Below are 23,358 nucleotides of genomic sequence, written 5' to 3' on the forward strand. Positions count from 1 at the left end.
CCGTATGAATTCGTCAATGTGTGGGAGTGAGGGATGCAGTAAAGAAGGATTAGTGGATCGGAAATGTGATTGTCGTATCCCAAAAGAAAATCCTGTCGTTTCCATAGAAACGTTACTCGATTTAGAAGGAAATGACTTAGAAAACACAGTATTTCATAGCGACGCAATTTCCATGTGAATTCGTCAATGTGTGGGAGTGCGGGATGCAGTAAAGAAGGATTAGTGGATCGAAAATGTGATTGTCGTATCCCAAAAGAAAATCCTGTCGTTTCCATAGAAACGTTACTCAATTTAGAAGGAAATGTCATAGAACACATTGTATTTCATAGCGACGCAATTTCCGTCTGAATTCGTCAATGAGAGATAGTGAGGGATGCAGTAAAGAAGGATTAGTGGATCGGAAATGAGATTGTCGTATCCCAAAAGAAAATCCTGTCGTTTCCATAGAAACGTTACTCGATTTAGAAGGAGAAGTCATAGAACCCACAGTATTTCATAGCGACTCAATTTCTGTGTTAATGCGTCAATGAGAGGGAGCTAGGGATGCAATAAAGAAGGAATAGTGCATCGAGAAGGAGATACTCGTATCGCAAAAGAAAAGGCAGTCATGTCCATAGAAACGATACTCGATTTAGAAGGAGAAGTGATAGAACCCGTAGTATTTCATTGCGACGCAATTGCTGTGTTAATTCATCAATGTGTGGGAGTGAGGGATGCAGTAAAGAAGGATTAGTGGATCGGAAATGTGATTGTCGTATCCCAAAAGAAAATCCTGTCGTTTCCATAGAAACGTTACTCGATTTAGAAGGAAATGTCTTAAAATACACAGTACCTCATAGCGACGCAATTTCCGTGTGATTTCGTCAATGTGTGGGAGTGAGGGAATGCAGTAAAGTAGGATTAGTGGATCGGAAATGTGATTGTCGTATCCCAAAAGAAAATCCTGTCGTTTCCATAGAAACGTTACTCGATTTAGAAGGAAATGTCTTAGAACACATAGTATTTCATAGCGACGCAATTTCCGTGTGAATTCGTCAATGAGTGGGAGTCAGGGATGCAGTAAAGAAGGATTAGTGGATCGGAAATGTGATTGTCGTATCCCAAAAGAAAATCCTGTCGTTCCCATAGAAACGTTACTCGATTTAGAAGGAGAAGTCATAGAACCCATAGTATTTCATAGCGACGCAATTTCCGTGTGAATTCGTCAATGTGTGGGAGTGAGGGATGCAGTAAAGAAGGATTAGTGGATCGGAAATGTGATTGTCGTATCCCAAAAGAAAATCCTGTCGTTTCCATAGAAACGTTACTCAATTTAGAAGGAAATGTATTAGAACACATAGTATTTCATAGCGACGCAATTTCCGTGTGAATTCGTCAATGTGTGGGAGTGAGGGATGCAGTAAAGAAGGATTAGTGGATCGGAAATGAGATTGTCGTATCCCAAAAGAAAATCCTGTCGTTTCCATAGAAACGTTACTCGATTTTGAAGGAAATGTCTTAGAACACACAGTATTACATAGCGACGCAATTTCCGTGTGAATTCGTCAATGCGTGGGAGTGAGGGATGAAGTAAAGAACGATTAGTGGATCGGAAATGAGATTGTCGTATCCCAAAAGAAAATCCTGTCGTTTCCATAGAAACGTTTCTCGATTTAGAAGGAGAAGTCATAGAACGCATAGTATTTCATAGCGACGCAATTTCCGTGTGAATTCGTCAATGTGTGGGAGTGAGGGATGCAATAAAGAAGGATTAGTGGATCGGAAATGAGATTGTCGTATCCCAAAAGAGGATCCTGTCGTTTCCATAGAAAGGTTACTCGATTTACAATGATATGTCTTAGAACACATAGTATTTCATAGCGACGCAATTTCCGTGTGAATTCGTCAATGTGTGGGAGTGAGGGATGCAGTAAAGAAGGATTAGTGGAACGGAAATGTGATTGTCGTATCCCAAAAGAAAATCCTGTCGTTTAAATAGAAACGTTACTCGATTTAGAAGGAAATATCTTAGAACACATAGTATTTCATAGCGACGCAATTTCCGTGTGAATACGTCAATGAGTGGGAGTGAGGGGTGCAGTAAAGAAGGATTAGTGGATCGGAAATGAGATTGTCGTATCCCAAAAGAAAATCCTGTCGTTTCCATAGAGACGTTACTCGATTTAGAAGGAGAAGTCATAGAACACATAGTATTTCATAGCGTCGCAATTTCCGTGTGAATTCGTCAATGTGTGGGAGTGAGGGATGCAGTAAAGAAGGATTAGTGGATCGGAAATGTGATTGTCGTATCAAAAAGAAAATCCTGTCGTTTCCATTGAAACGTTACTCGATTTAGAAGGAAATGCCTTAGAACACATAGTATTTCATAGCGACGCAATTTCCGTGTGAATTCGTCAATGAGTGGGAGTGAGGGATGCAGTAAAGAAGGATTAGTGGATCGCAAATGTGATTGTCGTATCCCAAAAGAAAATCCTGTCGTTTCCATAGAAACGTTACTCGATTTAGAAGGAAATGTCTTAGATCACATAGTATTTCATAGCGACGCAATTTCCGTGTGAATTCGTCAATGTGTCGGAGTGAGGGATGCAGTAAAGAAGGATTAGTGGATCGGAAATGAGATTGTCGTATCCCAAAAGAAAATCCTGTCGATCCCATAGAAACGTTACTCGATTTAGAAGGAGAAGTCATAGAACCCATAGTATTTCATAGCGACGCAATTTCCGTGTGAATTCGTCAATGTGTGGGAGTGAGGGATGCAGTAAAGAAGGATTAGTGGATCGGAAATGAGATTGTCGTATCCCAAAAGAGAATCCTGTCGTTTCCATAGAAACGTAACTCGATTTAGAAGGAAATGTCTTAGAACACATAGTATTTCATAGCGACGCAATTTCCGTGTGAATTCGTCAATGTGTGGGAGTGAGGGATGCAGTAAAGAAGGATTAGTGGATCGGAAATGAGACTGTCGTATCCCAAAAGAAAATCCCGTCGTTTCCATAGAAACGTTACTCGATTTAGAAGGAAATGTCTTAGAACACGTAGTATTTCATAGCGACGCAATATCAGTGTGAATTTGTCGATGTGTGGGAGTGAGGGATGCAGTAAAGAAGGATTAGTGGATCGGAAATGAGATTGTCGTATCCCAAATGAAAATCCTGTCGTTTCCATAGAAACATTACTCGATTTAGAAGGAGAAGTCATAGAACCCTTAGTATTTCATTGCGACGCAATTGCTGTGTTAATTCGTCAATGTGTGGGAGTGAGGGATGCAGTAAAGAAGGATTAGTGGATCGGAAATGTGATTGTCGTATCCCAAAAGAAAATCCTGTCGTTTCCATAGAAACGTTACTCGATTTAGAAGGAAATGTCTTAGAACACACAGTATTTCATAGCGACGCAATTTCCGTGTGATTTCATCAATGTGTGGGAGTGAGGGATGCAGTAAAGAAGGATTAGTGGATCGGAAATGTGATTGTCGTATCCCAAAAGAAAATCCTGTCGTTTCCATAGAAACGTTACTCGATTTAGATAGAAATGTCTTAGAACACATAGTATTTCATAGCGACGCAATTTCCGTGTGAATTCGTCAATGTGTGGGAGTGCGGGATGCACTAAAGAAGGATTAGTGGATCGGAAATGAGATTGTCGTATCCCAAAAGAAAATCCTGTCGTTTCCATAGAAACGTTACTCGATTTACAAGGAAATGTCTTAGAACACATAGTACTCGTATTTCATAGCGACGCAATTTCCGTGTGAATTCGTCGACGTGTGGGAGTGAGGGATGCAGTAAAGAAGGATTAGTGGATCGGAAATGAGATTGTCGTATCCCAAAAGAAAATCCTGTCGTTTCCATAGAAACGTTACTCGATTTAGAAGGAAATGTCTTAGAACACATAGTACTCGTATTTCATAGCGACGCAATTTCTGTGTGAATTCGTCAATGTGTGGGTGTGAGGGATGCAGTAAAGTAGGATTAGTGGATCGGAAATGAGATTGTCGTATCCCAAAAGAAAATCCTGTCGTTTCCATAGAAACGTTTCTCGATTTAGAAGGAGAAGTTATAGAACGCATAGTATTTCATAGCGACGCAATTTCCGTGTGAATTCGGCAATGTGTGGGAGTGAGGGATGCAATAAAGAAGGATTAGTGGATCGGAAATGAGATTGTCGTATCCCAAAAGAGAATCCTGTCGTTTCCATAGAAAGGTTACTCGATTTACAATGATATGTCTTAGAACACATAGTATTTCATAGCGACGCAATTTCCGTGTGAATTCGTCAATGTGTGGGAGTGAGGGATGCAGTAAAGAAGGATTAGTGGAACGGAAATGTGATTGTCGTATCCCAAAAGAAAATCCTGTCGTTTAAATAGAAACGTTACTCGATTTAGAAGGAAATATCTTAGAACACATAGTATTTCATAGCGACGCAATTTCCGTGTGAATACGTCAATGAGTGGGAGTGAGGGGTGCAGTAAAGAAGGATTAGTGGATCGGAAATGAGATTGTCGTATCCCAAAAGAAAATCCTGTCGTTTCCATAGAGACGTTACTCGATTTAGAAGGAGAAGTCATAGAACACATAGTATTTCATAGCGACGCAATTTCCGTGTGAATTCGTCAATGTGTGGGAGTGAGGGATGCAGTAAAGAAGGATTAGTGGATCGGAAATGTGATTGTCGTATCAAAAAGAAAATCCTGTCGTTTCCATTAAAACGTTTCTCGATTTAGAAGGAAATGCCTTAGAACACATAGTATTTCATAGCGACGCAATTTCCGTGTGAATTCGTCAATGAGTGGGAGTGAGGGATGCAGTAAAGAAGGATTAGTGGATCGCAAATGTGATTGTCGTATCCCAAAAGAAAATCCTGTCGTTTCCATAGAAACGTTACTCGATTTAGAAGGAAATGTCTTAGATCACATAGTATTTCATAGCGACGCAATTTCCGTGTGAATTCGTCAATGTGTGGGAGTGAGGGATGCAGTAAAGAAGGATTAGTGGATCGGAAATGAGATTGTCGTATCCCAAAAGAAAATCCTGTCGATCCCATAGAAACGTTACTCGATTTAGAAGGAGAACTCATAGAACCCATAGTATTTCATAGCGACGCAATTTCCGTGTGAATTCGTCAATGTGTGGGAGTGAGGGATGCAGTAAAGAAGGATTAGTGGATCGGAAATGAGATTGTCGTATCCCAAAAGAGAATCCTGTCGTTTCCATAGAAACGTAACTCGATTTAGAAGGAAATGTCTTAGAACACATAGTATTTAATAGCGTAGCAATTTCCGTGTGAATTCGTCAATGTGTGGGAGTGAGGGATGCAGTAAAGAAGGATTAGTGGATCGGAAATGAGACTGTCGTATCCCAAAAGAAAATCCCGTCGTTTCCATAGAAACGTTACTCGATTTAGAAGGAAATGTCTTAGAACACGTAGTATTTCATAGCGACGCAATATCAGTGTGAATTTGTCAATGTGTGGGAGTGAGGGATGCAGTAAAGAAGGATTAGTGGATCGGAAATGAGATTGTCGTATCCCAAATGAAAATCCTGTCGTTTCCATAGAAACAATACTCGATTTAGAAGGAGAAGTCATAGAACCCATAGTATTTCATTGCGACGCAATTGCTGTGTTAATTCGTCAATGTGTGGGAGTGAGGGATGCAGTAAAGAAGGATTAGTGGATCGGAAATGTGATTGTCGTATCCCAAAAGAAAATCCTGTCGTTTCCATAGAAACGTTACTCGATTTAGAAGGAAATGTCTTAGAACACACAGTATTTCATAGCGACGCAATTTCCGTGTGATTTCATCAATGTGTGGGAGTGAGGGATGCAGTAAAGAAGGATTAGTGGATCGGAAATGTGATTGACGTATCCCAAAAGAAAATCCTGTCGTTTCCATAGAAACGTTACTCGATTTAGATAGAAATGTCTTAGAACACATAGTATTTCATAGCGACGCAATTTCCGTGTGAATTCGTCAATGTGTGGGAGTGCGGGATGCACTAAAGAAGGATTAGTGGATCGGAAATGAGATTGTCGTATCCCAAAAGAAAATCCTGTCGTTTCCATAGAAACGTTACTCGATTTACAAGGAAATGTCTTAGAACACATAGTACTCGTATTTCATAGCGACGCAATTTCCGTGTGAATTCGTCGACGTGTGGGAGTGAGGGATGCAGTAAAGAAGGATTAGTGGATCGGAAATGAGATTGTCGTATCCCAAAAGAAAATCCTGTCGTTTCCATAGAAACGTTACTCGATTTAGAAGGAAATGTCTTAGAACACATAGTACTCGTATTTCATAGCGACGCAATTTCTGTGTGAATTCATCAATGTGTGGGTGTGAGGGATGCAGTAAAGAAGGATTAGTGGATCGGAAATGAGATTGTCGTATCCCAAAAGAAAATCCTGTCGTTTCCATAGAAACGTTACTCGATTTAGAAGGAGAAGTCATAGAACCCGTAGTAATTCATAGCGACGCAATTTCCGTGTGAATTCGTCAATAATTTGGAGTAAGGGATAGAGTAAAGATGGATTAGTTAATCGGAAATGTGATTGTCGTATCCCAAAAGAAAATCCTGTCGTTTCCATAGAAACGTTACTCGATTTAGAAGGAAACGTCTTAGAACACATAGTATTTCATAGCGACGCAATTTCCGTGTGAAATCGTCAATGTTTGGGAGTGAGGGATGCAGTAAAGAAGGATTAGTGGATCGGAAATGAGATTGTCGTATCCCAAAAGAATATCCTGTCGTTTCCATAGAAACGTTACTCGATTTAGATGGAAATGTCTTAGAACACATAGTACTCGAATCCATAGCGACGGAATTTCCGTGTGAATTCGTCAATGTTTGGGAGTGAGGTATGGAGTAAAGAAGGATTAGTGGATCAGAAATGTGATTGTCGTATCCCAAAAGAAAATCCTGTCGTTTCCATAGAAACGTTACTCGATTTAGAAGGAAATGTCTTAGAACACATAGTACTCGTATTTCATAGCGACGCAATTTCCGTGTGAATTCGTCAATGAGTGGGAGTGAGGGATGCAGTAAAGAAGGATTAGTGGATCGGAAATGTGATTGTCGTATCCCAAAAGCAAATCCTGTCGTTTCCATAGAAACGTTACTCGATTTAGAAGGAGAAGTCATACAACCCATAGTAAATCATAGCGACGCAATTTCCGTGTGAATTAGTCAATGAGTGGGAGTGAGGGATGCAGTAAAGAAGGATTAGTGGATCGCAAATGTGATTGTCGTATCCCAAAAGAAAATCCTGTCGTTTCCATAGAAACGTTACTCGATTTAGAAGGAAATGCCTTAGAACACATAGTATTTCATAGCGACGCAATTTCCGTGTGAATTCGTCAATGAGTGGGAGTGAGGGATGCAGTAAAGAAGGATTAGTGGATCGCAAATGTGATTGTCGTATCCCAAAAGAAAATCCTGTCGTTTCCATAGAAACGTTACTCGATTTAGAAGGAAATGTCTTAGATCACATAGTATTTCATAGCGACGCAATTTCCGTGTGAATTCGTCAATGTGTGGGAGTGAGGGATGCAGTAAAGAAGGATTAGTGGATCGGAAATGAGATTGTCGTATCCCAAAAGAAAATCCTGTCGATCCCATAGAAACGTTACTCGATTTAGAAGGAGAAGTCATAGAACCCATAGTATTTCATAGCGACGCAATTTCCGTGTGAATTCGTCAATGTGTGGGAGTGAGGGATGCAGTAAAGAAGGATTAGTGGATCGGAAATAAGATTGTCGTATCCCAAAAGAGAATCCTGTCGTTTCCATAGAAACGTAACTCGATTTAGAAGGAAATGTCTTAGAACACATAGTATTTAATAGCGTAGCAATTTCCGTGTGAATTCGTCAATGTGTGGGAGTGAGGGATGCAGTAAAGAAGGATTAGTGGATCGGAAATGAGACTGTCGTATCCCAAAAGAAAATCCCGTCGTTTCCATAGAAATGTTACTCGATTTAGAAGGAAATGTCTTAGAACACGTAGTATTTCATAGCGACGCAATATCAGTGTGAATTTGTCAATGTGTGGGAGTGAGGGATGCAGTAAAGAAGGATTAGTGGATCGGAAATGAGATTGTCGTATCCCAAATGAAAATCCTGTCGTTTCCATAGAAACATTACTCGATTTAGAAGGAGAAGTCATAGAACCCATAGTATTTCATTGCGACGCAATTGCTGTGTTAATTCGTCAATGTTTGGGAGTGAGGGATGCAGTAAAGAAGGATTAGTGGATCGGAAATGTGATTGTCGTATCCCAAAAGAAAATCCTGTCGTTTCCATAGAAACGTTACTCGATTTAGAAGGAAATGTCTTAGAACACACAGTATTTCATAGCGACGCAATTTCCGTGTGATTTCATCAATGTGTGGGAGTGAGGGATGCAGTAAAGAAGGATTAGTGGATCGGAAATGTGATTGTCGTATCCCAAAAGAAATTCCTGTCGTTTCCATAGAAACGTTACTCGATTTAGATAGAAACGTCTTAGAACACATAGTATTTCATAGCGACGCAATTTCCGTGTGAATTCGTCAATGTGTGGGAGTGCGGGATGCACTAAAGAAGGATTAGTGGATCGGAAATGAGATTGTCGTATCCCAAAAGAAAATCCTGTCGTTTCCATAGAAACGTTACTCGATTTACAAGGAAATGTCTTAGAACACATAGTACTCGTATTTCATAGCGACGCAATTTCCGTGTGAATTCGTCGACGCGTGGGAGTGAGGGATGCAGTAAAGAAGGATTAGTGGATCGGAAATGAGATTGTCGTATCCCAAAAGAAAATCCTGTCGTTTCCATAGAAACGTTACTCGATTTAGAAGGAATTGTCTTAGAACACATAGTACTCGTATTTCATAGCGACGCAATTTCTGTGTGAATTCGTCAATGTGTGGGTGTGAGGGATGCAGTAAAGAAGGATTAGTGGATCGGAAATGAGATTGTCGTATCCCAAAAGAAAATCCTGTCGTTTCCATAGAAACGTTACTCGATTTAGAAGGAGAAGTCATAGAACCCGTAGTAATTCATAGCGACGCAATTTCCGTGTGAATTCGTCAATGATTTGGAGTGAGGGATGGAGTAAAGATGGATTAGTTAATCGGAAATGTGATAGTCGTATCCCAAAAGAAAATCCTGTCGTTTCCATAGAAACGTTACTCGATTTAGAAGGAAATGGCTTAGAACACATAGTATTTCATAGCGACGCAATTTCCGTGTGAAATCGTCAATGTTTGGGAGTGAGGGATGCAGTAAAGAAGGATTAGTGGATCGGAAATGAGATTGTCGTATCCCATAAGAAAATCCTGTCGTTTCCATAGAAACGTTACTCGATTTTGAAGGAAATGTCTTAGAACACACAGTATTACATAGCGACGCAATTTCCGCGTGAATTCGTCAATGCGTGGGAGTGAGGGATGAAGTAAAGAAGGATTAGTGGATCGGAAATGAGATTGTCGTATCCCAAAAGAAAATCCTGTCGTTTCCATAGAAACGTTTCTCGATTTAGAAGGAGAAGTTATAGAACGCATAGTATTTCATAGCGACGCAATTTCCGTGTGAATTCGTCAATGTGTGGGAGTGAGGGATGCAATAAAGAAGGATTAGTGGATCGGAAATGAGATTGTCGTATCCCAAAAGAGAATCCTGTCGTTTCCATAGAAAGGTTACTCGATTTACAATGATATGTCTTAGAACACATAGTATTTCATAGCGACGCAATTTCCGTGTGAATTCGTCAATGTGTGGGAGTGAGGGATGCAGTAAAGAAGGATTAGTGGAACGGAAATGTGATTGTCGTATCCCAAAAGAAAATCCTGTCGTTTAAATAGAAACGTTACTCGATTTAGAAGGAAATATCTTAGAACACATAGTATTTCATAGCGACGCAATTTCCGTGTGAATACGTCAATGAGTGGGAGTGAGGGGTGCAGTAAAGAAGGATTAGTGGATCGGAAATGAGATTGTCGTATCCCAAAAGAAAATCCTGTCGTTTCCATAGAGACGTTACTCGATTTAGAAGGAGAAGTCATAGAACACATAGTATTTCATAGCGACGCAATTTCCGTGTGAATTCGTCAATGTGTGGGAGTGAGGGATGCAGTAAAGAAGGATTAGTGGATCGGAAATGTGATTGTCGTATCAAAAAGAAAATCCTGTCGTTTCCATTAAAACGTTACTCGATTTAGAAGGAAATGCCTTAGAACACATAGTATTTCATAGCGACGCAATTTCCGTGTGAATTCGTCAATGAGTGGGAGTGAGGGATGCAGTAAAGAAGGATTAGTGGATCGCAAATGTGATTGTCGTATCCCAAAAGAAAATCCTGTCGTTTCCATAGAAACGTTACTCGATTTAGAAGGAAATGTCTTAGATCACATAGTATTTCATAGCGACGCAATTTCCGTGTGAATTCGTCAATGTGTGGGAGTGAGGGATGCAGTAAAGAAGGATTAGTGGATCGGAAATGAGATTGTCGTATCCCAAAAGAAAATCCTGTCGATCCCATAGAAACGTTACTCGATTTAGAAGGAGAACTCATAGAACCCATAGTATTTCATAGCGACGCAATTTCCGTGTGAATTCGTCAATGTGTGGGAGTGAGGGATGCAGTAAAGAAGGATTAGTGGATCGGAAATGAGATTGTCGTATCCCAAAAGAGAATCCTGTCGTTTCCATAGAAACGTAACTCGATTTAGAAGGAAATGTCTTAGAACACATAGTATTTAATAGCGTAGCAATTTCCGTGTGAATTCGTCAATGTGTGGGAGTGAGGGATGCAGTAAAGAAGGATTAGTGGATCGGAAATGAGACTGTCGTATCCCAAAAGAAAATCCCGTCGTTTCCATAGAAACGTTACTCGATTTAGAAGGAAATGTCTTAGAACACGTAGTATTTCATAGCGACGCAATATCAGTGTGAATTTGTCAATGTGTGGGAGTGAGGGATGCAGTAAAGAAGGATTAGTGGATCGGAAATGAGATTGTCGTATCCCAAATGAAAATCCTGTCGTTTCCATAGAAACAATACTCGATTTAGAAGGAGAAGTCATAGAACCCATAGTATTTCATTGCGACGCAATTGCTGTGTTAATTCGTCAATGTGTGGGAGTGAGGGATGCAGTAAAGAAGGATTAGTGGATCGGAAATGTGATTGTCGTATCCCAAAAGAAAATCCTGTCGTTTCCATAGAAACGTTACTCGATTTAGAAGGAAATGTCTTAGAACACACAGTATTTCATAGCGACGCAATTTCCGTGTGATTTCATCAATGTGTGGGAGTGAGGGATGCAGTAAAGAAGGATTAGTGGATCGGAAATGTGATTGACGTATCCCAAAAGAAAATCCTGTCGTTTCCATAGAAACGTTACTCGATTTAGATAGAAATGTCTTAGAACACATAGTATTTCATAGCGACGCAATTTCCGTGTGAATTCGTCAATGTGTGGGAGTGCGGGATGCACTAAAGAAGGATTAGTGGATCGGAAATGAGATTGTCGTATCCCAAAAGAAAATCCTGTCGTTTCCATAGAAACGTTACTCGATTTACAAGGAAATGTCTTAGAACACATAGTACTCGTATTTCATAGCGACGCAATTTCCGTGTGAATTCGTCGACGTGTGGGAGTGAGGGATGCAGTAAAGAAGGATTAGTGGATCGGAAATGAGATTGTCGTATCCCAAAAGAAAATCCTGTCGTTTCCATAGAAACGTTACTCGATTTAGAAGGAAATGTCTTAGAACACATAGTACTCGTATTTCATAGCGACGCAATTTCTGTGTGAATTCATCAATGTGTGGGTGTGAGGGATGCAGTAAAGAAGGATTAGTGGATCGGAAATGAGATTGTCGTATCCCAAAAGAAAATCCTGTCGTTTCCATAGAAACGTTACTCGATTTAGAAGGAGAAGTCATAGAACCCGTAGTAATTCATAGCGACGCAATTTCCGTGTGAATTCGTCAATGATTTGGAGTGAGGGATGGAGTAAAGATGGATTAGTTAATCGGAAATGTGATTGTCGTATCCCAAAAGAAAATCCTGTCGTTTCCATAGAAACGTTACTCGATTTAGAAGGAAACGTCTTAGAACACATAGTATTTCATAGCGACGCAATTTCCGTGTGAAATCGTCAATGTTTGGGAGTGAGGGATGCAGTAAAGAAGGATTAGTGGATCGGAAATGAGATTGTCGTATCCCAAAAGAATATCCTGTCGTTTCCATAGAAACGTTACTCGATTTAGATGGAAATGTCTTAGAACACATAGTACTCGAATCCATAGCGACGGAATTTCCGTGTGAATTCGTCAATGTTTGGGAGTGAGGTATGGAGTAAAGAAGGATTAGTGGATCAGAAATGTGATTGTCGTATCCCAAAAGAAAATCCTGTCGTTTCCATAGAAACGTTACTCGATTTAGAAGAAAATGTCTTAGAACACATAGTACTCGTATTTCATAGCGACGCAATTTCCGTGTGAATTCGTCAATGTGTGGGAGTGAGGCATGAAGTAGAGAAGGATTAGTGGATCGGAAATGAGATTGTCGTATCCCAAAAGAAAATCCTGTCGTTTCCATATAAACGTTACTCGATTTAGAAGGAAATGTCCTAGAACACATAGTACTCGTATTTCATAGCGACGGAATTTCCGTGTGAATTCGTCAATGTTTGGGAGTGATGGATGCAGTAAAGAAGGATTAGTGGATTGGAAATGTGATTGTCGTATCCCAAAAGAAAATCCTGTCGTTTCCATAGAAACGTTACTCGATTTAGAAGCTAATGTCTTAGAACACATAGTACTCGTATTTCATAGCGACGCGATTTCCGTATGAATTCGTCAATGTGTGGGAGTGAGGGATGCAGTAAAGAAGGATTAGTGGATCGGAAATGAGATTGTCGTATCCCAAAAGAAAATCCTGTCGTTTCCATAGAAACGTTACTCGATTTAGAAGGAGAAGTCATAGAACCCATAGTAATTCATAGCGACGCAATTTCCGTGTGAATTCGTCAATGTTTGGGAGTGAGGGATGGAGTAAAGAAGGATTAGTGGATCGGAAATGTGATTGTCGTATCCCAAAAGAAAATCCTGTCGTTTCCATAGAAACGTTACTCGATTTAGAAGGAAATGTCTTAGAACACATAGTATTTCATAGCGACGCAATTTCCGTGTGAATTCGTCAATGTTTGGGAGTGAGGGATGCAGTAAAGAAGGATTAGTGGATCGGAAATGAGATTGTCGTATCCCAAAAGAAAATCCTGTCGTTTCCATAGAAACGTTACTTGATTTAGAAGGAAATGTCTTAGAACACATAGTACTCGTATTTCATAGCGACGCAATTTCCGTGTGAATTCGTCAATGTGTGGGAGTGAGGGATGCAGTAAAGAAGGATTAGTGGATCGGAAATGAGATTGTCGTATCCCAAAAGAAAATCCTGTCGTTTCCATAGAAACGTTACTCGATTTAGAAAGAAATGTCTTAGAACACATAGTACTCGTATTTCATAGCGACGGAATTTCCGTGTGAATTCGTCAATGTTTGGGAGTGAGGGATGCAGTAAATAAGGATTAGTGGATCGGAAATGAGATTGTCGTATCCCAAAAGAAAATCCAGTCGTTTCCATAGAAACGTTACTCGATTTAGAAGGAAATGTCTTAGAACACATAGTATTTCATAGCGACGCAATATCCGTGTGAATTCGTCAATGTTTGGGAGTGAGGGATGCAGTAAGGAAGGATTAGTGGATCGGAAATGAGATTGTCGTATCCCAAAAAAAAGTCCTGTCGGTTCCATAGAAACGTTACTTGATTTAGAAGGAGAAGTCATAGAACCCATAGTAATTCATAGCGACGCAATTTCCGTGTGAATTCGTCAATGTGTGGGAGTGAAGGATGCAGTAAAGAAGCATTAGTGGATCGGAAATGTGATTGTCGTATCCCAAAAGAAAATCCTGTCGTTTCCATAGAAACGTTACTCGATTTAGAACGAAATGTCTTAGAACACATAGTACTCGTATTTCATAGCGACGCAATTTCCGTGTGAATTCGTCAATGTGTGGGAGTAAGGGATGCAGTAAAGAAGGGTTAGTGGATCGGAAATGTGATTGTCGTATCCCAAAAGAAAATACTGTCGCTTCCATAGAAACGTTACTCGATTTAGAAGGAAATGTCTTCTAACACATAGTACTCGTATTTCATAGCGACGGAATTTCCGTGTGAATTCGTCAATGTTTGGGAGTGATGGATGCAGTAAAGAAGGATTAGTGGTTCGGAAATGTGATTGTCGTATCCCAAAAGAAAATCCTGTCGTTTCCATAGAAACGTTACTCGATTTAGAAGGAAATGTCTTAGAACACATAGTACTCGTATTTCATAGCGACGCAATTTCCGTGTGAATTCGTCAATGTTTTTGGAGTGATGGATGCAGTAAAGAAGGATTAGTGGATCGGAAATGAGATTGTCGTATCCCAAAAGAAAATCCTGTCGTTTCCATAGAAACGTTACTCGATTTAGAAGGAAATGTCTTAGAACACATAGTACTCGTATTTCATAGCGACGGAATTTCCGTGTGAATTCGTCAATGTTTGGGAGTGAGGGATGCAGTAAAGAAGGATTAGTGGATCGGAAATGAGATTGTCGTATCCCAAAAGAAAATCCAGTCGTTTCCATAGAAACGTTACTCGATTTAGAAGGAAATGTCTTAGAACACATAGTATTTCATAGCGACGCAATTTCCGTGTGAATTCGTCAATGTTTGGGAGTGAGGGATGCAGTAAGGAAGGATTAGTGGATCGGAAATGAGATTGTCGTATCCCAAAAAAAAGTCCTGTCGTTTCCATAGAAACGTTACTTGATTTAGAAGGAGAAGTCATAGAACCCATCGTAATTCATAGCGACGCAATTTCCGTGTGAATTCGTCAATGTGTGGGAGTGAAGGATGCAGTAAAGAAGCATTAGTGGATCGGAAATGTGATTGTCGTATCCCGAAAGAAAATCCTGTTGTTTCCATAGAAACGTTACTCGATTTAGAAGGAAATGTCTTAGAACACATAGTATTTCATAGCGACGCAATTTCCGTGTGAATTCGTCAATGTTTGGGAGTGAGGGATGGAGTAAAGAAGGATTAGTGGATCGGAAATGAGATTGTCGTATCCCAAAAAAAAGTCCAGTCGTTTCCATAGAAACGTTACTTGATTTAGAAGGAGAAGTCATAGAACCCATAGTAATTCATAGCGACGCAATTTCCGTGTGAATTCGTCACTGTGTGGGAGTGAGGGATGCAGTAAAGAAGGATTAGTGGATCGGAAATGTGATTGTCGTATCCCAAAAGAAAATCCTGTCGTTTCCATAGAAACGTTACTCGATTTACAAGGAAATGTCTTAGAACACATAGTACTCGTAATTCATAGCGACGCAATTTCCGTGTGAATTCGTCAATGTGTGGGAGTGAGGGATGCAGTAAAGGAGGATTAGTGGATCGGAAATGAGATTGTCGTATACCAAAAAAAAGTCCTGTCGTTTCCATAGAAACGTTACTTGATTTAGAAGGAGAAGTCATGGAATCCATTGTAATTCATAGCGACGCAATTTCCGTGTGAATTCGTGAATGTGTGGGAGTGAGGGATGTAGTAAAGAAGGATTAGTGGATCGGAAATGTGATTGTCGTATCCCAAAAGAAAATCCTGTCGTCTCCATAGAAACGTTACTCGATTTAGAACGAAATGTCTTAGAACACATAGTACTCGTATTTCATAGCGACGCAATTTCCGTGTGAATTCGTCAATGTGTGGGAGTGGGGGATGCAGTAAAGAAGGGTTAGTGGATCGGAAATGTGATTGTCGTATCCCAAAAGAAAATCCTGTCGTTTCCATAGAAACGTTACTCGATTTAGAAGGAAATGTCTTAGAACACATAGTACTCGTATTTCATAGCGACGCAATTTCCGTGTGAATTCGTCAATGTGTGGGAGTGAGGGATGCAGTAAAGAAGGATTAATGGATCGGAAATGTGATTGTCGTATGCCAAAAGAAAATCCTGTCGTTTCCATAGAAACGTTACTCGATTTAGAAGGAGAAGTCATACAACCCGTAGTAATTCATAGCGACGCAATTTCCGTGTGAATTCGTCAATGATTTGGAGTGAGGGATGGAGTAAAGAAGGATTAGTGGATCGGAAAAGTGATTGTCGTTTCCTAAAAGAAAATCCTGTCGTTTCCATAGAAACGTTACTCGATTTAGAAGGAAATGTCTTAGAACACATAGTATTTCATAGCGACGCAATTTCCGTGTGAATTCGTCAATGTTTGGGAGTGAGGGATGCAGTAAAGAAGGATTAGTGGATCGGAAATGAGATTGTCGTATCCCAAAAAAAAGTCCAGTCGTTTCCATAGAAACGTTACTTGATTTAGAAGGAGAAGTCATAGAACCCATAGTAATTCATAGCGACGCAATTTCCGTGTGAATTCGTGAATGTGTGGGAGTGAGGGATGTAGTAAAGAAGGATTAGTGGATCGGAAATGTGATTGTCGTATCCCAAAAGAAAATCCTGTCGTTTCCATAGAAACGTTACTCGATTTAGAACGAAATGTCTTAGAACACATAGTACTCGTATTTCATAGCGACGCAATTTCCGTGTGAATTCGTCAATGTGTGGGAGTAAGGGATGCAGTAAAGAAGGGTTAGTGGATCGGAAATGTGATTGTCGTATCCCAAAAGAAAATACTGTCGCTTCCATAGAAACGTTACTCGATTTAGAAGGAAATGTCTTCTAACACATAGTACTCGTATTTCATAGCGACGGAATTTCCGTGTGAATTCGTCAATGTTTGGGAGTGATGGATGCAGTAAAGAAGGATTAGTGGTTCGGAAATGTGATTGTCGTATCCCAAAAGAAAATCCTGTCGTTTCCATAGAAACGTTACTCGATTTAGAAGGAAATGTCTTAGAACACATAGTACTCGTATTTCATAGCGACGCAATTTCCGTGTGAATTCGTCAATGTTTGGGAGTGATGGATGCAGTAAAGAAGGATTAGTGGATCGGAAATGAGATTGTCGTATCCCAAAAGAAAATCCTGTCGTTTCCATAGAAACGTTACTCGATTTAGAAGGAAATGTCTTAGAACACATAGTACTCGTATTTCATAGCGACGGAATTTCCGTGTGAATTCGTCAATGTTTGGGAGTGAGGGATGCAGTAAAGAAGGATTAGTGGATCGGAAATGAGATTGTCGTATCCCAAAAGAGAATCCAGTCGTTTCCATAGAAACGTTACTCGATTTAGAAGGAAATGTCTTAGAACACATAGTATTTCATAGCGACGCAATTTCCGTGTGAATTCGTCAATGTTTGAGAGTGAGGGATCCAGTAAGGAAGGATTAGTGGATCGGAAATGAGATTGTCGTATCCCAAAAAAAAGTCCTGTCGTTTCCATAGAAACGTTACTTGATTTAGAAGGAGAAGTCATAGAACCCATAGTAATTCATAGCGACGCAATTTCCGTGTGAATTCGTCAATGTGTGGGAGTGAAGGATGCAGTAAAGAAGCATTAGTGGATCGGAAATGTGATTGTCGTATCCCAAAAGAAAATCCTGTTGTTTCCATAGAAACGTTACTCGATTTAGAAGGAAATGTCTTAGAACACATAGTATTTCATAGCGACGCAATTTCCGTGTGAATTCGTCAATGTTTGGGAGTGAGGGATGGAGTAAAGAAGGATTAGTGGATCGGAAATGAGATTGTCGTATCCCAAAAAAAAGTCCAGTCGTTTCCATAGAAACGTTACTTGATTTAGAAGGAGAAGTCATAGAACCCATAGTAATTCATAGCGACGCAATTTCCGTGTGAATTCGTCACTGTGTGGGAGTGAGGGATGCAGTAAAGAAGGATTAGTGGATCGGAAATGTGATTGTCGTATCCCAAAAGAAAATCCTGTCGTTTCCATAGAAACGTTACTCGATTTACAAGGAAATGTCTTAGAACACATAGTACTCGTAATTCATAGCGACGCAATTTCCGTGTGAATTCGTCAATGTGTGGGAGTGAGGGATGCAGTAAAGGAGGATTAGTGGATCGGAAATGAGATTGTCGTATCCCAAAAAAAAGTCCTGTCGTTTCCATAGAAACGTTACTTGATTTAGAAGGAGAAGTCATAGAATCCATTGTAATTCATAGCGACGCAATTTCCGTGTGAATTCGTGAATGTGTGGGAGTGAGGGATGTAGTAAAGAAGGATTAGTGGATCGGAAATGTGATTGTCGTATCCCAAAAGAAAATCCTGTCGTTTCCATAGAAACGTTACTCGATTTAGAACGAAATGTCTTAGAACACATAGTACTCGTATTTCATAGCGACGCAATTTCCGTGTGAATTCGTCAATGTGTGGGAGTGGGGGATGCAGTAAAGAAGGGTTAGTGGATCGGAAATGTGATTGTCGTATCCCAAAAGAAAATCCTGTCGTTTCCATAGAAACGTTACTCGATTTAGAAGGAAATGTCTTAGAACACATAGTACTCGTATTTCATAGCGACGCAATTTCCGTGTGAATTCGTCAATGTGTGGGAGTGAGGGATGCAGTAAAGAAGGATTAATGGATCGGAAATGTGATTGTCGTATGCCAAAAGAAAATCCTGTCGTTTCCATAGAAACGTTACTCGATTTAGAAGGAGAAGTCATACAACCCGTAGTAATTCATAGCGACGCAATTTCCGTGTGAATTCGTCAATGATTTGGAGTGAGGGATGGAGTAAAGAAGGATTAGTGGATCGGAAAAGTGATTGTCGTTTCCTAAAAGAAAATCCTGTCGTTTCCATAGAAACGTTACTCGATTTAGAAGGAAATGTCTTAGAACACATAGTATTTCATAGCGACGCAATTTCCGTGTGAATTCGTCAATGTTTGGGAGTGAGGGATGCAGTAAAGAAGGATTAGTGGATCGGAAATGAGATTGTCGTATCCCAAAAAAAAGTCCAGTCGTTTCCATAGAAACGTTACTTGATTTAGAAGGAGAAGTCATAGAACCCATAGTAATTCATAGCGACGCAATTTCCGTGTGAATTCGTGAATGTGTGGGAGTGAGGGATGTAGTAAAGAAGGATTAGTGGATCGGAAATGTGATTGTCGTATCCCAAAAGAAAATCCTGTCGTTTCCATAGAAACGTTACTCGATTTAGAACGAAATGTCTTAGAACACATAGTACTCGTATTTCATAGCGACGCAATTTCCGTGTGAATTCGTCAATGTGTGGGAGTAAGGGATGCAGTAAAGAAGGGTTAGTGGATCGGAAATGTGATTGTCGTATCCCAAAAGAAAATACTGTCGCTTCCATAGAAACGTTACTCGATTTAGAAGGAAATGTCTTCTAACACATAGTACTCGTATTTCATAGCAACGGAATTTCCGTGTGAATTCGTCAATGTTTGGGAGTGATGGATGCAGTAAAGAAGGATTAGTGGTTCGGAAATGTGATTGTCGTATCCCAAAAGAAAATCCTGTCGTTTCCATAGAAACGTTACTCGATTTAGAAGGAAATGTCTTAGAACACATAGTACTCGTATTTCATAGCGACGCAATTTCCGTGTGAATTCGTCAATGTTTGGGAGTGATGGATGCAGTAAAGAAGGATTAGTGGATCGGAAATGAGATTGTCGTATCCCAAAAGAAAATCCTGTCGTTTCCATAGAAACGTTACTCGATTTAGAAGGAAATGTCTTAGAACACATAGTACTCGTATTTCATAGCGACGGAATTTCCGTGTGAATTCGTCAATGTTTGGGAGTGAGGGATGCAGTAAAGAAGGATTAGTGGATCGGAAATGAGATTGTCGTATCCCAAAAGAAAATCCAGTCGTTTCCATAGAAACGTTACTCGATTTAGAAGGAAATGTCTTAGAACACATAGTATTTCATAGCGACGCAATTTCCGTGTGAATTCGTCAATGTTTGAGAGTGAGGGATCCAGTAAGGAAGGATTAGTGGATCGGAAATGAGATTGTCGTATCCCAAAAAAAAGTCCTGTCGTTTCCATAGAAACGTTACTTGATTTAGAAGGAGAAGTCATAGAACCCATAGTAATTCATAGCGACGCAATTTCCGTGTGAATTCGTCAATGTGTGGGAGTGAAGGATGCAGTAAAGAAGCATTAGTGGATCGGAAATGTGATTGTCGTATCCCAAAAGAAAATCCTGTTGTTTCCATAGAAACGTTACTCGATTTAGAAGGAAATGTCTTAGAACACATAGAATTTCATAGCGACGCAATTTCCGTGTGAATTCGTCAATGTTTGGGAGTGAGGGATGGAGTAAAGAAGGATTAGTGGATCGGAAATGAGATTGTCGTATCCCAAAAAAAAGTCCAGTCGTTTCCATAGAAACGTTACTTGATTTAGAAGGAGAAGTCATAGAACCCATAGTAATTCATAGCGACGCAATTTCCGTGTGAATTCGTCACTGTGTGGGAGTGAGGGATGCAGTAAAGAAGGATTAGTGGATCGGAAATGTGATTGTCGTATCCCAAAAGAAAATCCTGTCGTTTCCATAGAAACGTTACTCGATTTACAAGGAAATGTCTTAGAACACATAGTACTCGTAATTCATAGCGACGCAATTTCCGTGTGAATTCGTCAATGTGTGGGAGTGAGGGATGCAGTAAAGGAGGATTAGTGGATCGGAAATGAGATTGTCGTATCCCAAAAAAAAGTCCTGTCGTTTCCATAGAAACGTTACTTGATTTAGAAGGAGAAGTCATAGAATCCATTGTAATTCATAGCGACGCAATTTCCGTGTGAATTCGTGAATGTGTGGGAGTGAGGGATGTGGTAAAGAAGGATTAGTGGATCGGAAATGTGATTGTCGTATCCCAAAAGAAAATCCTGTCGTTTCCATAGAAACGTTACTCGATTTAGAACGAAATGTCTTAGAACACATAGTACTCGTATTTCGTAGCGACGCAATTTCCGTGTGAATTCGTCAATGTGTGGGAGTGGGGGATGCAGTAAAGAAGGGTTAGTGGATCGGAAATGTGATTGTCGTATCCCAAAAGAAAATCCTGTCGTTTCCATAGAAACGTTACTCGATTTAGAAGGAAATGTCTTAGAACACATAGTACTCGTATTTCATAGCGACGCAATTTCCGTGTGAATTCGTCAATGTGTGGGAGTGAGGGATGCAGTAAAGAAGGATTAATGGATCGGAAATGTGATTGTCGTATGCCAAAAGAAAATCCTGTCGTTTCCGTAGAAACGTTACTCGATTTAGAAGGAGAAGTCATACAACCCGTAGTAATTCATAGCGACGCAATTTCCGTGTGAATTCGTCAATGATTTGGAGTGAGGGATGGAGTAAAGAAGGATTAGTGGATCGGAAAAGTGATTGTCGTTTCCTAAAAGAAAATCCTGTCGTTTCCATAGAAACGTTACTCGATTTAGAAGGAAATGTCTTAGAACACATAGTATTTCATAGCGACGCAATTTCCGTGTGAATTCGTCAATGTTTGGGAGTGAGGGATGCAGTAAAGAAGGATTAGTGGATCGGAAATGAGATTGTCGTATCCCAAAAGAAAATCCTGTCGTTTCCATAGAAACGTTACTCGATTTGGAAGGAAATGTCTTAGAACACATAGTACTCGTATTTCATAGCGACGCAATTTCCGTGTGAGTTCGTCAATGTGTGGGAGTGAGGGATGCAGTAAAGAAGGATTAGTGGATCGGAAATGACATTGTCGTATCCGAAAAGAAAATCCTGTCGTTTCCATAGAAACGTTACTCGATTTAGAAGGAGAAGTCATAGAACCCATAGTAATTCATAGCGACGCAATTTCCGTGTGAATTCGTCAATGTTTGGGAGTGAGGGATGGAATAAAGAAGGATTAGTGGATCGGAAATGTGATTGTCGTATCCCAAAAGAAAATCCTGTCGTTTCCATAGAAACGTTACTCGATTTAGAAGGAAATGTCTTAGAACACATAGTATTTCATAGCGACGCAATTTCTGTGTGAATTCGTCAATGTTTGGGAGTGAGGGATGCAGTAAAGTAGGATTAGTGGATCGGAAATGAGATTGTCGTATCCCAAAAGAAAATCCTGTCGTTTCCATAGAAACGTTACTCGATTTAGAAGGAAATGTCTTAGAACACATAGTACTCGTATTTCATAGCGACGGAATTTCCGTGTGAATTCGTCAATGTTTGGGAGTGAGGGATGGAGTAAAGAAGGATTAGTGGATCGGAAATGTGATTGTCGTATCCCAAAAGAAAATCCTATCGTCTCCATAGAAACGTTACTCGATTTAGAAGGAAATGTCTTAGAACACATAGTACTCGTATTTCATAGCGACGCAATTTCCGTGTGAATTCGTCAATTTTTGGGAGTGAGGGATGGAGTAAAGAAGGATTAGTGGATCGGAAATGTGATTGTCGTATCCCAAAAGAAAATCCTGTCGTCTCCATAGAAACGTTACTCGATTTAGAAGGAAATGTCTTAGAACACATAGTACTCGTATTTCATAGCGACGCAATTTCCGTGTGAATTCGTCAATGTGTGGGAGTGAGGGATGCAGTAAAGAAGGATTAGTGGATCGGAAATGAGATTGTCGTATCCCAAAAGAAAATCCTGTCGTTTCCATAGAAACGTTACTCGATTTTGAAGAAAATGTCTTAGAACACATAGTACTCGTATTTCATAGCGACGCAATTTCCGTGTGAATTCGTCAATGTTTGGGAGTGATGGATGCAGTAAAGAAGGATTAGTGGATCGGAAATGTGATTGTCGTATCCCAAAAGAAAATCCTGTCGTTTCCATAGAAACGTTACTCGATTTAGAAGGAAATGTCTTAGAACACATAGTACTCGTATTTCATAGCGACGGAATTTCCGTGTGAATTCGTCAATGTTTGGGAGTGATGGATGCAGTAAAGAAGGATTAGTGGATCGGAAATGTGATTGTCGTATCCCAAAAGAAAATCCTGTCGTTTCCATAGAAACGTTACTCGATTTAGAAGGAAATGTCTTAGAACACATAGTACTCGTATTTCATAGCGACGCAATTTCCGTGTGAATTCGTCAATGTGTGGGAGTGAGGGATGCAGTAAAGAAGGATTAGTGGATCGGAAATGAGATTGTCGTATCCCAAAAGAAAATCCTGTCGTTTCCATAGAAACGTTACTCGATTTACAAGGAGAACTCTTAGAACCCATAGTAATTCATAGCGACGCAATTTCCGTGTGAATTCGTCAATGTTTGGGAGTGAGGGATGGAGTAAAGGAGGATTAGTGGATCGGAAATGTGATTGTCGTATCCCAAAAGAAAATCCTGTCGTTTCCATAGAAACGTTACTCGATTTAGAAGGAAATGTCTTAGAACACAT

This window comes from Schistocerca serialis, chromosome 6 (genome assembly GCF_023864345.2).
Source record: "Schistocerca serialis cubense isolate TAMUIC-IGC-003099 chromosome 6, iqSchSeri2.2, whole genome shotgun sequence".
Taxonomy (NCBI): Eukaryota; Metazoa; Arthropoda; class Insecta; order Orthoptera; family Acrididae; genus Schistocerca; species Schistocerca serialis.